This window comes from Chiloscyllium plagiosum, unplaced genomic scaffold (assembly GCF_037043375.1).
Source record: "Chiloscyllium plagiosum isolate Xiang-an unplaced genomic scaffold, Cpla_swu_hap1 HiC_scaffold_52, whole genome shotgun sequence".
Lineage (NCBI taxonomy): Eukaryota > Metazoa > Chordata > Chondrichthyes > Orectolobiformes > Hemiscylliidae > Chiloscyllium > Chiloscyllium plagiosum.
The window spans coordinates 20,396,325-20,410,971 of NW_028270190.1; the positions used below are offsets into that span (position 1 = coordinate 20,396,325).

A 14,647-nucleotide genomic window follows, 5' to 3' on the forward strand; every position below is an offset into this window, starting at 1 on the left:
ATGGTCGCTTTTCGAATGAATACACATCTCAACCGACCATGTGACAAATTCTTGCAGACGGTGAAAGTAAAAGCCACGGCGAACACTTAAACAGGCCTGCTAACGACGGAAGCGCCTCACATGGCCAATGCGGGGATTGAACCCACGACCTTGGCGTTATTAGCACCACGCTCTAACCAGCTGAGCTAACCGACCAACGCAGTCAAGTCGCGAAAGCAAATGCCTATATTCCCGGTGCTCACAACCGCGGCGGCTGTTCATTTTCTGCTTCATGTCGATCGCACGATCGTCTGAAATACTTCCTTTCGTTGCAAAGCTTTTCAACGAAAAAAAAGCATTTAGTTTTCCGAACGCGCCTACTCGACTTAACCATTTGCTCTGATATTCAAAATTAAGCACAATGTCCGGACGCATGCAATTTCAATCGCAATGCCACCAGCTCAGCTGCAGCTTGTCATGTTGACAAATATCGTCTGGAGAAACGTACCTTCAACGATCGCTCACTGTTCTACTGGATACTCACAGACTTTTGGAGTCAGGGTTATGTGCTGCTTATAAACTGCTACGAACCTTATGCCAAATGCATTTGAATTGTAATCGAACAGTGGGATTTTTTTCTGCTCCCGAACGACGCAGTTGCTTTGGTGTCAGCAACAGCTCAGAAGCCAATTGCACGTTTTCCTCAATCACTTACGTTGCTCATGCAATCTTCGTTTGACAGCATATTTAGCAAGTTATCACGCCTTCCTGCAGCGTTCTTCAGTGACAGATCAGATGCTAAGATGATTGCTTCAGACAGCATGCTACATCCTACATTTGAAAATGGAACAGTTGCAAACGTTTCCAGGCTGAACACTCACTCACTATTTTGCCTGGCGCGTCAGAGGCTGGGAGCGGATCTTATGGAGGCTTTTCAATCATGAGGGGCATGTATCGGGTAAATAGATAAGTTTCTTTCGCTCAAGTGTGGCAGTGCAGAACTAGAGGGTATAAACCAGGTGTGGGAGAGCGAGAATTGGAAAGGCAGTGATGGGCAATGGCTGCGCGCAGAGGGTGGTGTGTTTGTGGAATAAGTTGCCAGACAAGCAGGTGATGGATGGTATAATTCCAATACTTTTAAGGAATCTTAACGTGTATTTGAATAGGAAGGGTTTGGAGAGACATGGGTCAAGTGCATGCAATCGCGGTTGGATCAATTGAAGATATCTGTTTGGAATGGACGAGTTCGGCCGAAGACTGTGCTTTCAGTGCTGTCCATATCTAATGAGCTCTATGATAGTGCAGCTGAAATGATAAAAAAGATAAATAAATTCAATGAAGAAAATTGTCTCAAGTTGTTGAATTCAAAAAACTTCAGGTAATGTTATTTCAATTATTTTATTTATCTTTTTTATTTGTGATTTTTTCATTGTTCTGTAACTCTTATTTCTTGATTGTCTCTCTTTCTCGCGCTCCCCACACCATCAATATCTTTTTCCTTTCCACTTCCCGCTTTGCTACCCTTCTCCCCTGTTTTCCATTTTGTCTCAGGTTCACCCACCCCCCACATATTTTGTCACATAGCACTGGCTACAACCTGCGTCATTCACGGATCCTAATCTCCCTTAGATCTCTCCATGCACTCTCATTATCACCTTTGCATCTGGAGCTCTGACTCACCATCTCTCAGCCTGGTGTAAACAGCTCCCTAATTCTCCCCCTTTTTTATCTTTAACAAATGATCAGTTAGAATCGAAACGTCAGCTCTTTTCTCTCCTTGCAGATGGTGCCAGAACTGCTGAGACTTTCCAGCATTCTCTCTTTTGGTTTCCGATTCCAGCACCCGCAGTAATGTCATTTTATTAATGGCTCTATGATATTGCTGGTGTCATGATAACTCCAGCTTCGATGCATGAGAGGTGTGCAAGCGAATGAATTCCCTCTGGAAGTCGCGTGACAAGTATTAACAGAGATCAAGGAAAATAACATGAACGAATCTTTGATTTGAATTGAAGCCTGAACTCTGGTTCTGCTCCGAGACTGTGCCAGGTCTGCTTAATACTGCATATATTTCATGCTTTGCATTTGTTTGTGAAAACAATTGAGACTGATTGATTTGCTGCAGACAACATCCAGCAGTCATCATGGGTACGGCGATCAAGTCGTGCGTCTATCCCTGTCAAATGTTTTATTGCGCAGGTGAGGCTTCCTGTTTCGTGGTTTGGTGGAGCACGTTGTTTGGAAAAATAGCAACGCAGCTGAGATCCGGCATGGGACCAGCGGGTTGATGTTCCATGACAGCGATGGTCGCTTTTCGAATGAATACACATCTCAACCGACCATGTGACAAATTCTTGCAGACGGTGAAAGTAAAAGCCACGGCGAACACTGACACAGGCCTGCTAACGACGGAAGCGCCTCACAGGGTCAATGCGGGGATTGAACCCACGACCTTGGCGTTATTAGCACCATGCTCTAACCAGCTGAGCTAACCGACCAACGCAGTCAAGTCGCGAAAGCAAATGCCTATATTCCCGGTGCTCACAACCGCGGCGGCTGTTCATTTTCTGCTTCATGTCGATCGCACGACCGTCTGAAATACTTCCTTTCGTTGCAAAGCTTTTCAACGAAAAAAAAGCATTTAGTTTTCCGAACGCGCCTACTCGACTTAACCATTTGCTCTGATATTCAAAATTAAGCACAATGTCCGGACGCATGCAATTTCAATCGCAATGCCACCAGCTCAGCTGCAGCTTGTCATGTTGACAAATATCGTCTGGAGAAACGTACCTTCAACGATCGCTCACTGTTCTACTGGATACTCACAGACTTTTGGAGTCAGGGTTATGTGCTGCTTATAAACTGCTACGAACCTTATGCCAAATGCATTTGAATTGTAATCGAACAGTGGGATTTTTTTCTGCTCCCGAACGACGCAGTTGCTTTGGTGTCAGCAACAGCTCAGAAGCCAATTGCACGTTTTCCTCAATCACTTACGTTGCTCATGCAATCTTCGTTTGACAGCATATTTAGCAAGTTATCACGCCTTCCTGCAGCGTTCTTCAGTGACAGATCAGATGCTAAGATGATTGCTTCAGACAGCATGCTACATCCTACATTTGAAAATGGAACAGTTGCAAACGTTTCCAGGCTGAACACTCACTCACTATTTTGCCTGGCGCGTCAGAGGCTGGGAGCGGATCTTATGGAGGCTTTTCAATCATGAGGGGCATGTATCGGGTAAATAGATAAGTTTCTTTCGCTCAAGTGTGGCAGTGCAGAACTAGAGGGTATAAACCAGGTGTGGGAGGGCGAGAATTGGAAAGGCAGTGATGGGCAATGGCTGCGCGCAGAGGGTGGTGTGTTTGTGGAATAAGTTGCCAGACAAGCAGGTGATGGATGGTATAATTCCAATACTTTTAAGGAATCTTAACCTTATTTGAATAGGAAGGGTTTGGAGAGACATGGGTCAAGTGCATGCAATCGCGGTTGGATCAATTGAAGATATCTGTTTGGAATGGACGAGTTCGGCCGAAGACTGTGCTTTCAGTGCTGTCCATATCTAATGAGCTCTATGATAGTGCAGCTGAAATGATAAAAAAGATAAATAAATTCAATGAAGAAAATTGTCTCAAGTTGTTGAATTCAAAAAACTTCAGGTAATGTTATTTCAATTATTTTATTTATCTTTTTTATTTGTGATTTTTTCATTGTTCTGTAACTCTTATTTCTTGATTGTCTCTCTTTCTCTCGCTCCCCACACCATCAATATCTTTTTCCTTTCCACTTCCCGCTTTGCTACCCTTCTCCCCTGTTTTCCATTTTGTCTAAGGTTCACCCACCCCCCACATATTTTGTCACATAGCACTGGCTACAACCTGCGTCATTCACGGATCCTAATCTCCCTTAGATCTCTCCATGCACTCTCATTATCACCTTTGCATCTGGAGCTCTGACTCACCATCTCTCAGCCTGGTGTAAACAGCTCCCTAATTCTCCCCCTTTTTTATCTTTAACAAATGATCAGTTAGAATCGAAACGTCAGCTCTTTTCTCTCCTTGCAGATGGTGCCAGAACTGCTGAGACTTTCCAGCATTCTCTCTTTTGGTTTCCGATTCCAGCACCCGCAGTAATTTCATTTTATTAATGACTCTATGATATTGCTGGTGTCATGATAACTCCAGCTTCGATGCATGAGAGGTGTGCAAGCGAATGAATTCCCTCTGGAAGTCGCGTGACAAGTATTAACAGAGATCAAGGAAAATAACATGAACGAATCTTTGATTTGAATTGAAGCCTGAACTCTGGTTCTGCTCCGAGACTGTGCCAGGTCTGCTTAATACTGCATATATTTCATGCTTTGCATTTGTTTGTGAAAACAATTGAGACTGATTGATTTGCTGCAGACAACATCCAGCAGTCATCATGGGTACGGCGATCAAGTCGTGCGTCTATCCCTGTCAAATGTTTTATTGCGCAGGTGAGGCTTCCTGTTTCGTGGTTTGGTGGAGCACGTTGTTTGGAAAAATAGCAACGCAGCTGAGATCCGGCATGGGACCAGCGGGTTGATGTTCCATGACAGCGATGGTCGCCTTTCGAATGAATGCACATCTCAACCGACCATGTGACAAGTTCTTGCAGACGGTGAAAGTAAAAGCCACGGCGAACACTGACACAGACCTGCTAACGACGGAAGCGCCTCACATGATCAGTGCGGGGATTGAACCCACGACCATGGCGTTATTAACACCACGCTCTAACCAGCTGAGCTAACCGACCAACGCAGTCAAGTCGCGAAAGCAAATGCCTATATTCCCGGTGCTCACAACCGCGGCGGCTGTTCATTTTCTGCTTCATGTCGATCGCACGATCGTCTGAAATACTTCCTTTCGTTGCAAAGCTTTTCAACGAAAAAAAAGCATTTAGTTTTCCGAACGCGCCTACTCGACTTAACCATTTGCTCTGATATTCAAAATTAAGCACAATGTCCGGACGCATGCAATTTCAATCGCAATGCCACCAGCTCAGCTGCAGCTTGTCATGTTGACAAATATCGTCTGGAGAAACGTACCTTCAACGATCGCTCACTGTTCTACTGGATACTCACAGACTTTTGGAGTCAGGGTTATGTGCTGCTTATAAACTGCTACGAACCTTATGCCAAATGCATTTGAATTGTAATCGAACAGTGGGATTTTTTCTGCTCCCGAACGACGCAGTTGCTTTGGTGTCAGCAACAGCTCAGAAGCCAATTGCACGTTTTCCTCAATCACTTACGTTGCTCATGCAATCTTCGTTTGACAGCATATTTAGCAAGTTATCACGCCTTCCTGCAGCGTTCTTCAGTGACAGATCAGATGCTAAGATGATTGCTTCAGACAGCATGCTACATCCTACATTTGAAAATGGAACAGTTGCAAACGTTTCCAGGCTGAACACTCACTCACTATTTTGCCTGGCGCGTCAGAGGCTGGGAGCGGATCTTATGGAGGCTTTTCAATCATGAGGGGCATGTATCGGGTAAATAGATAAGTTTCTTTCGCTCAAGTGTGGCAGTGCAGAACTAGAGGGTATAAACCAGGTGTGGGAGGGCGAGAATTGGAAAGGCAGTGATGGGCAATGGCTGCGCGCAGAGGGTGGTGTGTTTGTGGAATAAGTTGCCAGACAAGCAGGTGATGGATGGTATAATTCCAATACTTTTAAGGAATCTTAACGTGTATTTGAATAGGAAGGGTTTGGAGAGACATGGGTCAAGTGCATGCAATCGCGGTTGGATCAATTGAAGATATCTGTTTGGAATGGACGAGTTCGGCCGAAGACTGTGCTTTCAGTGCTGTCCATATCTAATGAGCTCTATGATAGTGCAGCTGAAATGATAAAAAAGATAAATAAATTCAATGAAGAAAATTGTCTCAAGTTGTTGAATTCAAAAAACTTCAGGTAATGTTATTTCAATTATTTTATTTATCTTTTTTATTTGTGATTTTTTCATTGTTCTGTAACTCTTATTTCTTGATTGTCTCTCTTTCTCTCGCTCCCCACACCATCAATATCTTTTTCCTTTCCACTTCCCGCTTTGCTACCCTTCTCCCCTGTTTTCCATTTTGTCTCAGGTTCACCCACCCCCCACATATTTTGTCACATAGCACTGGCTACAACCTGCGTCATTCACGGATCCTAATCTCCCTTAGATCTCTCCATGCACTCTCATTATCACGTTTGCATCTGGAGCTCTGACTCACCATCTCTCAGCCTGGTGTAAACAGCTCCCTAATTCTCCCCCTTTTTTATCTTTAACAAATGATCAGTTAGAATCGAAACGTCAGCTCTTTTCTCTCCTTGCAGATGGTGCCAGAACTGCTGAGACTTTCCAGCATTCTCTCTTTTGGTTTCCGATTCCAGCACCCGCAGTAATTTCATTTTATTAATGACTCTATGATATTGCTGGTGTCATGATAACTCCAGCTTCGATGCATGAGAGGTGTGCAAGCGAATGAATTCCCTCTGGAAGTCGCGTGACAAGTATTAACAGAGATCAAGGAAAATAACATGAACGAATCTTTGATTTGAATTGAAGCCTGAACTCTGGTTCTGCTCCGAGACTGTGCCAGGTCTGCTTAATACTGCATATATTTCATGCTTTGCATTTGTTTGTGAAAACAATTGAGACTGATTGATTTGCTGCAGACAACATCCAGCAGTCATCATGGGTACGGCGATCAAGTCGTGCGTCTATCCCTGTCAAATGTTTTATTGCGCAGGTGAGGCTTCCTGTTTCGTGGTTTGGTGGAGCACGTTGTTTGGAAAAGTAGCAACGCAGCTGAGATCCGGCATGGGACCAGCGGGTTGATGTTCCATGACAGCGATGGTCGCCTTTCGAATGAATGCACATCTCAACCGACCATGTGACAAGTTCTTGCAGACGGTGAAAGTAAAAGCCACGGCGAACACTGACACAGACCTGCTAACGACGGAAGCGCCTCACATGATCAGGGCGGGGATTGAACCCACGACCATGGCGTTATTAACACCACGCTCTAACCAGCTGAGCTAACCGACCAACGCAGTCAAGTCGCGAAAGCAAATGCCTATATTCCCGGTGCTCACAACCGCGGCGGCTGTTCATTTTCTGCTTCATGTCGATCGCACGATCGTCTGAAATACTTCCTTTCGTTGCAAAGCTTTTCAACGAAAAAAAAGCATTTAGTTTTCCGAACGCGCCTACTCGACTTAACCATTTGCTCTGATATTCAAAATTAAGCACAATGTCCGGACGCATGCAATTTCAATCGCAATGCCACCAGCTCAGCTGCAGCTTGTCATGTTGACAAATATCGTCTGGAGAAACGTACCTTCAACGATCGCTCACTGTTCTACTGGATACTCACAGACTTTTGGAGTCAGGGTTATGTGCTGCTTATAAACTGCTACGAACCTTATGCCAAATGCATTTGAATTGTAATCGAACAGTGGGATTTTTTCTGCTCCCGAACGACGCAGTTGCTTTGGTGTCAGCAACAGCTCAGAAGCCAATTGCACGTTTTCCTCAATCACTTACGTTGCTCATGCAATCTTCGTTTGACAGCATATTTAGCAAGTTATCACGCCTTCCTGCAGCGTTCTTCAGTGACAGATCAGATGCTAAGATGATTGCTTCAGACAGCATGCTACATCCTACATTTGAAAATGGAACAGTTGCAAACGTTTCCAGGCTGAACACTCACTCACTATTTTGCCTGGCGCGTCAGAGGCTGGGAGCGGATCTTATGGAGGCTTTTCAATCATGAGGGGCATGTATCGGGTAAATAGATAAGTTTCTTTCGCTCAAGTGTGGCAGTGCAGAACTAGAGGGTATAAACCAGGTGTGGGAGGGCGAGAATTGGAAAGGCAGTGATGGGCAATGGCTGCGCGCAGAGGGTGGTGTGTTTGTGGAATAAGTTGCCTGACAAGCAGGTGATGGATGGTATAATTCCAATACTTTTAAGGAATCTTAACGTGTATTTGAATAGGAAGGGTTTGGAGAGACATGGGTCAAGTGCATGCAATCGCGGTTGGATCAATTGAAGATATCTGTTTGGAATGGACGAGTTCGGCCGAAGACTGTGCTTTCAGTGCTGTCCATATCTAATGAGCTCTATGATAGTGCAGCTGAAATGATAAAAAAGATAAATAAATTCAATGAAGAAAATTGTCTCAAGTTGTTGAATTCAAAAAACTTCAGGTAATGTTATTTCAATTATTTTATTTATCTTTTTTATTTGTGATTTTTTCATTGTTCTGTAACTCTTATTTCTTGATTGTCTCTCTTTCTCTCGCTCCCCACACCATCAATATCTTTTTCCTTTCCACTTCCCGCTTTGCTACCCTTCTCCCCTGTTTTCCATTTTGTCTCAGGTTCACCCACCCCCCACATATTTTGTCACATAGCACTGGCTACAACCTGCGTCATTCACGGATCCTAATCTCCCTTAGATCTCTCCATGCACTCTCATTATCACCTTTGCATCTGGAGCTCTGACTCACCATCTCTCAGCCTGGTGTAAACAGCTCCCTAATTCTCCCCCTTTTTTATCTTTAACAAATGATCAGTTAGAATCGAAACGTCAGCTCTTTTCTCTCCTTGCAGATGGTGCCAGAACTGCTGAGACTTTCCAGCATTCTCTCTTTTGGTTTCCGATTCCAGCACCCGCAGTAATTTCATTTTATTAATGACTCTATGATATTGCTGGTGTCATGATAACTCCAGCTTCGATGCATGAGAGGTGTGCAAGCGAATGAATTCCCTCTGGAAGTCGCGTGACAAGTATTAACAGAGATCAAGGAAAATAACATGAACGAATCTTTGATTTGAATTGAAGCCTGAACTCTGGTTCTGCTCCGAGACTGTGCCAGGTCTGCTTAATACTGCATATATTTCATGCTTTGCATTTGTTTGTGAAAACAATTGAGACTGATTGATTTGCTGCAGACAACATCCAGCAGTCATCATGGGTACGGCGATCAAGTCGTGCGTCTATCCCTGTCAAATGTTTTATTGCGCAGGTGAGGCTTCCTGTTTCGTGGTTTGGTGGAGCACGTTGTTTGGAAAAATAGCAACGCAGCTGAGATCCGGCATGGGACCAGCGGGTTGATGTTCCATGACAGCGATGGTCGCCTTTCGAATGAATGCACATCTCAACCGACCATGTGACAAGTTCTTGCAGACGGTGAAAGTAAAAGCCACGGCGAACACTGACACAGACCTGCTAACGACGGAAGCGCCTCACATGATCAGGGCGGGGATTGAACCCACGACCATGGCGTTATTAACACCACGCTCTAACCAGCTGAGCTAACCGACCAACGCAGTCAAGTCGCGAAAGCAAATGCCTATATTCCCGGTGCTCACAACCGCGGCGGCTGTTCATTTTCTGCTTCATGTCGATCGCACGATCGTCTGAAATACTTCCTTTCGTTGCAAAGCTTTTCAACGAAAAAAAAGCATTTAGTTTTCCGAACGCGCCTACTCGACTTAACCATTTGCTCTGATATTCAAAATTAAGCACAATGTCCGGACGCATGCAATTTCAATCGCAATGCCACCAGCTCAGCTGCAGCTTGTCATGTTGACAAATATCGTCTGGAGAAACGTACCTTCAACGATCGCTCACTGTTCTACTGGATACTCACAGACTTTTGGAGTCAGGGTTATGTGCTGCTTATAAACTGCTACGAACCTTATGCCAAATGCATTTGAATTGTAATCGAACAGTGGGATTTTTTCTGCTCCCGAACGACGCAGTTGCTTTGGTGTCAGCAACAGCTCAGAAGCCAATTGCACGTTTTCCTCAATCACTTACGTTGCTCATGCAATCTTCGTTTGACAGCATATTTAGCAAGTTATCACGCCTTCCTGCAGCGTTCTTCAGTGACAGATCAGATGCTAAGATGATTGCTTCAGACAGCATGCTACATCCTACATTTGAAAATGGAACAGTTGCAAACGTTTCCAGGCTGAACACTCACTCACTATTTTGCCTGGCGCGTCAGAGGCTGGGAGCGGATCTTATGGAGGCTTTTCAATCATGAGGGGCATGTATCGGGTAAATAGATAAGTTTCTTTCGCTCAAGTGTGGCAGTGCAGAACTAGAGGGTATAAACCAGGTGTGGGAGGGCGAGAATTGGAAAGGCAGTGATGGGCAATGGCTGCGCGCAGAGGGTGGTGTGTTTGTGGAATAAGTTGCCAGACAAGCAGGTGATGGATGGTATAATTCCAATACTTTTAAGGAATCTTAACGTGTATTTGAATAGGAAGGGTTTGGAGAGACATGGGTCAAGTGCATGCAATCGCGGTTGGATCAATTGAAGATATCTGTTTGGAATGGACGAGTTCGGCCGAAGACTGTGCTTTCAGTGCTGTCCATATCTAATGAGCTCTATGATAGTGCAGCTGAAATGATAAAAAAGATAAATAAATTCAATGAAGAAAATTGTCTCAAGTTGTTGAATTCAAAAAACTTCAGGTAATGTTATTTCAATTATTTTATTTATCTTTTTTATTTGTGATTTTTTCATTGTTCTGTAACTCTTATTTCTTGATTGTCTCTCTTTCTCTCGCTCCCCACACCATCAATATCTTTTTCCTTTCCACTTCCCGCTTTGCTACCCTTCTCCCCTGTTTTCCATTTTGTCTCAGGTTCACCCACCCCCCACATATTTTGTCACATAGCACTGGCTACAACCTGCGTCATTCACGGATCCTAATCTCCCTTAGATCTCTCCATGCACTCTCATTATCACCTTTGCATCTGGAGCTCTGACTCACCATCTCTCAGCCTGGTGTAAACAGCTCCCTAATTCTCCCCCTTTTTTATCTTTAACAAATGATCAGTTAGAATCGAAACGTCAGCTCTTTTCTCTCCTTGCAGATGGTGCCAGAACTGCTGAGACTTTCCAGCATTCTCTCTTTTGGTTTCCGATTCCAGCACCCGCAGTAATTTCATTTTATTAATGACTCTATGATATTGCTGGTGTCATGATAACTCCAGCTTCGATGCATGAGAGGTGTGCAAGCGAATGAATTCCCTCTGGAAGTCGCGTGACAAGTATTAACAGAGATCAAGGAAAATAACATGAACGAATCTTTGATTTGAATTGAAGCCTGAACTCTGGTTCTGCTCCGAGACTGTGCCAGGTCTGCTTAATACTGCATATATTTCATGCTTTGCATTTGTTTGTGAAAACAATTGAGACTGATTGATTTGCTGCAGACAACATCCAGCAGTCATCATGGGTACGGCGATCAAGTCGTGCGTCTATCCCTGTCAAATGTTTTATTGCGCAGGTGAGGCTTCCTGTTTCGTGGTTTGGTGGAGCACGTTGTTTGGAAAAATAGCAACGCAGCTGAGATCCGGCATGGGACCAGCGGGTTGATGTTCCATGACAGCGATGGTCGCCTTTCGAATGAATGCACATCTCAACCGACCATGTGACAAGTTCTTGCAGACGGTGAAAGTAAAAGCCACGGCGAACACTGACACAGACCTGCTAACGACGGAAGCGCCTCACATGGTCAATGCGGGGATTGAACCCACGACCTTGGCGTTATTAGCACCACGCTCTAACCAGCTGAGCTAACCGACCAACGCAGTCAAGACTCGAAAGCAAATGCCTATATTCCCGGTGCTCACAACCGCGGCGGCTGTTCATTTTCTGCTTCATGTCGATCGCACGATCGTCTGAAATACTTCCTTTCGTTGCAAAGCTTTTCAACGAAAAAAAAGCATTTAGTTTTCCGAACGCGCCTACTCGACTTAACCATTTGCTCTGATATTCAAAATTAAGCACAATGTCCGGACGCATGCAATTTCAATCGCAATGCCACCAGCTCAGCTGCAGCTTGTCATGTTGACAAATATCGTCTGGAGAAACGTACCTTCAACGATCGCTCACTGTTCTACTGGATACTCACAGACTTTTGGAGTCAGGGTTATGTGCTGCTTATAAACTGCTACGAACCTTATGCCAAATGCATTTGAATTGTAATCGAACAGTGGGATTTTTTCTGCTCCCGAACGACGCAGTTGCTTTGGTGTCAGCAACAGCTCAGAAGCCAATTGCACGTTTTCCTCAATCACTTACGTTGCTCATGCAATCTTCGTTTGACAGCATATTTAGCAAGTTATCACGCCTTCCTGCAGCGTTCTTCAGTGACAGATCAGATGCTAAGATGATTGCTTCAGACAGCATGCTACATCCTACATTTGAAAATGGAACAGTTGCAAACGTTTCCAGGCTGAACACTCACTCACTATTTTGCCTGGCGCGTCAGAGGCTGGGAGCGGATCTTATGGAGGCTTTTCAATCATGAGGGGCATGTATCGGGTAAATAGATAAGTTTCTTTCGCTCAAGTGTGGCAGTGCAGAACTAGAGGGTATAAACCAGGTGTGGGAGGGCGAGAATTGGAAAGGCAGTGATGGGCAATGGCTGCGCGCAGAGGGTGGTGTGTTTGTGGAATAAGTTGCCAGACAAGCAGGTGATGGATGGTATAATTCCAATACTTTTAAGGAATCTTAACGTGTATTTGAATAGGAAGGGTTTGGAGAGACATGGGTCAAGTGCATGCAATCGCGGTTGGATCAATTGAAGATATCTGTTTGGAATGGACGAGTTCGGCCGAAGACTGTGCTTTCAGTGCTGTCCATATCTAATGAGCTCTATGATAGTGCAGCTGAAATGATAAAAAAGATAAATAAATTCAATGAAGAAAATTGTCTCAAGTTGTTGAATTCAAAAAACTTCAGGTAATGTTATTTCAATTATTTTATTTATCTTTTTTATTTGTGATTTTTTCATTGTTCTGTAACTCTTATTTCTTGATTGTCTCTCTTTCTCTCGCTCCCCACACCATCAATATCTTTTTCCTTTCCACTTCCCGCTTTGCTACCCTTCTCCCCTGTTTTCCATTTTGTCTCAGGTTCACCCACCCCCCACATATTTTGTCACATAGCACTGGCTACAACCTGCGTCATTCACGGATCCTAATCTCCCTTAGATCTCTCCATGCACTCTCATTATCACCTTTGCATCTGGAGCTCTGACTCACCATCTCTCAGCCTGGTGTAAACAGCTCCCTAATTCTCCCCCTTTTTTATCTTTAACAAATGATCAGTTAGAATCGAAACGTCAGCTCTTTTCTCTCCTTGCAGATGGTGCCAGAACTGCTGAGACTTTCCAGCATTCTCTCTTTTGGTTTCCGATTCCAGCACCCGCAGTAATTTCATTTTATTAATGACTCTATGATATTGCTGGTGTCATGATAACTCCAGCTTCGATGCATGAGAGGTGTGCAAGCGAATGAATTCCCTCTGGAAGTCGCGTGACAAGTATTAACAGAGATCAAGGAAAATAACATGAACGAATCTTTGATTTGAATTGAAGCCTGAACTCTGGTTCTGCTCCGAGACTGTGCCAGGTCTGCTTAATACTGCATATATTCCATGCTTTGCATTTGTTTGTGAAAACAATTGAGACTGATTGATTTGCTGCAGACAACATCCAGCAGTCATCATGGGTACGGCGATCAAGTCGTGCGTCTATCCCTGTCAAATGTTTTATTGCGCAGGTGAGGCTTCCTGTTTCGTGGTTTGGTGGAGCACGTTGTTTGGAAAAATAGCAACGCAGCTGAGATCCGGCATGGGACCAGCGGGTTGATGTTCCATGACAGCGATGGTCGCCTTTCGAATGAATGCACATCTCAACCGACCATGTGACAAGTTCTTGCAGACGGTGAAAGTAAAAGCCACGGCGAACACTGACACAGACCTGCTAACGACGGAAGCGCCTCACATGGTCAATGCGGGGATTGAACCCACGACCTTGGCGTTATTAGCACCACGCTCTAACCAGCTGAGCTAACCGACCAACGCAGTCAAGACTCGAAAGCAAATGCCTATATTCCCGGTGCTCACAACCGCGGCGGCTGTTCATTTTCTGCTTCATGTCGATCGCACGATCGTCTGAAATACTTCCTTTCGTTGCAAAGCTTTTCAACGAAAAAAAAGCATTTAGTTTTCCGAACGCGCCTACTCGACTTAACCATTTGCTCTGATATTCAAAATTAAGCACAATGTCCGGACGCATGCAATTTCAATCGCAATGCCACCAGCTCAGCTGCAGCTTGTCATGTTGACAAATATCGTCTGGAGAAACGTACCTTCAACGATCGCTCACTGTTCTACTGGATACTCACAGACTTTTGGAGTCAGGGTTATGTGCTGCTTATAAACTGCTACGAACCTTATGCCAAATGCATTTGAATTGTAATCGAACAGTGGGATTTTTTCTGCTCCCGAACGACGCAGTTGCTTTGGTGTCAGCAACAGCTCAGAAGCCAATTGCACGTTTTCCTCAATCACTTACGTTGCTCATGCAATCTTCGTTTGACAGCATATTTAGCAAGTTATCACGCCTTCCTGCAGCGTTCGTCAGTGACAGATCAGATGCTAAGATGATTGCTTCAGACAGCATGCTACATCCTACATTTGAAAATGGAACAGTTGCAAACGTTTCCAGGCTGAACACTCACTCACTATTTTGCCTGGCGCGTCAGAGGCTGGGAGCGGATCTTATGGAGGCTTTTCAATCATGAGGGGCATGTATCGGGTAAATAGATAAGTTTCTTTCGCT

The 14,647-nt window shown here is 44.5% G+C and overlaps 5 non-coding genes across 5 annotated transcripts; all 5 read right to left on the bottom strand.

Moving 5' to 3' along the window:
* Positions 1-121: 121 nt before the first annotated feature.
* On the bottom strand, positions 122-195 carry trnai-aau (transfer RNA isoleucine (anticodon AAU)). The gene has a single exon. It is a non-coding gene; the product is annotated as a tRNA-Ile (tRNA).
* A 2,208-nt stretch (positions 196-2,403) lies between these two features.
* trnai-aau (transfer RNA isoleucine (anticodon AAU)) lies at positions 2,404-2,477 on the bottom strand. Its single transcript has one exon. It is a non-coding gene; the product is annotated as a tRNA-Ile (tRNA).
* Positions 2,478-4,684: 2,207 nt separating this feature from the next.
* trnai-aau (transfer RNA isoleucine (anticodon AAU)) lies at positions 4,685-4,758 on the bottom strand. The gene has a single exon. It is a non-coding gene; the product is annotated as a tRNA-Ile (tRNA).
* A 6,769-nt stretch (positions 4,759-11,527) lies between these two features.
* Positions 11,528-11,601, bottom strand: trnai-aau (transfer RNA isoleucine (anticodon AAU)). Its single transcript has one exon. It is a non-coding gene; the product is annotated as a tRNA-Ile (tRNA).
* Positions 11,602-13,808: 2,207 nt separating this feature from the next.
* On the bottom strand, positions 13,809-13,882 carry trnai-aau (transfer RNA isoleucine (anticodon AAU)). Its single transcript has one exon. It is a non-coding gene; the product is annotated as a tRNA-Ile (tRNA).
* Between the last annotated feature and the right edge of the window lie 765 nt (positions 13,883-14,647).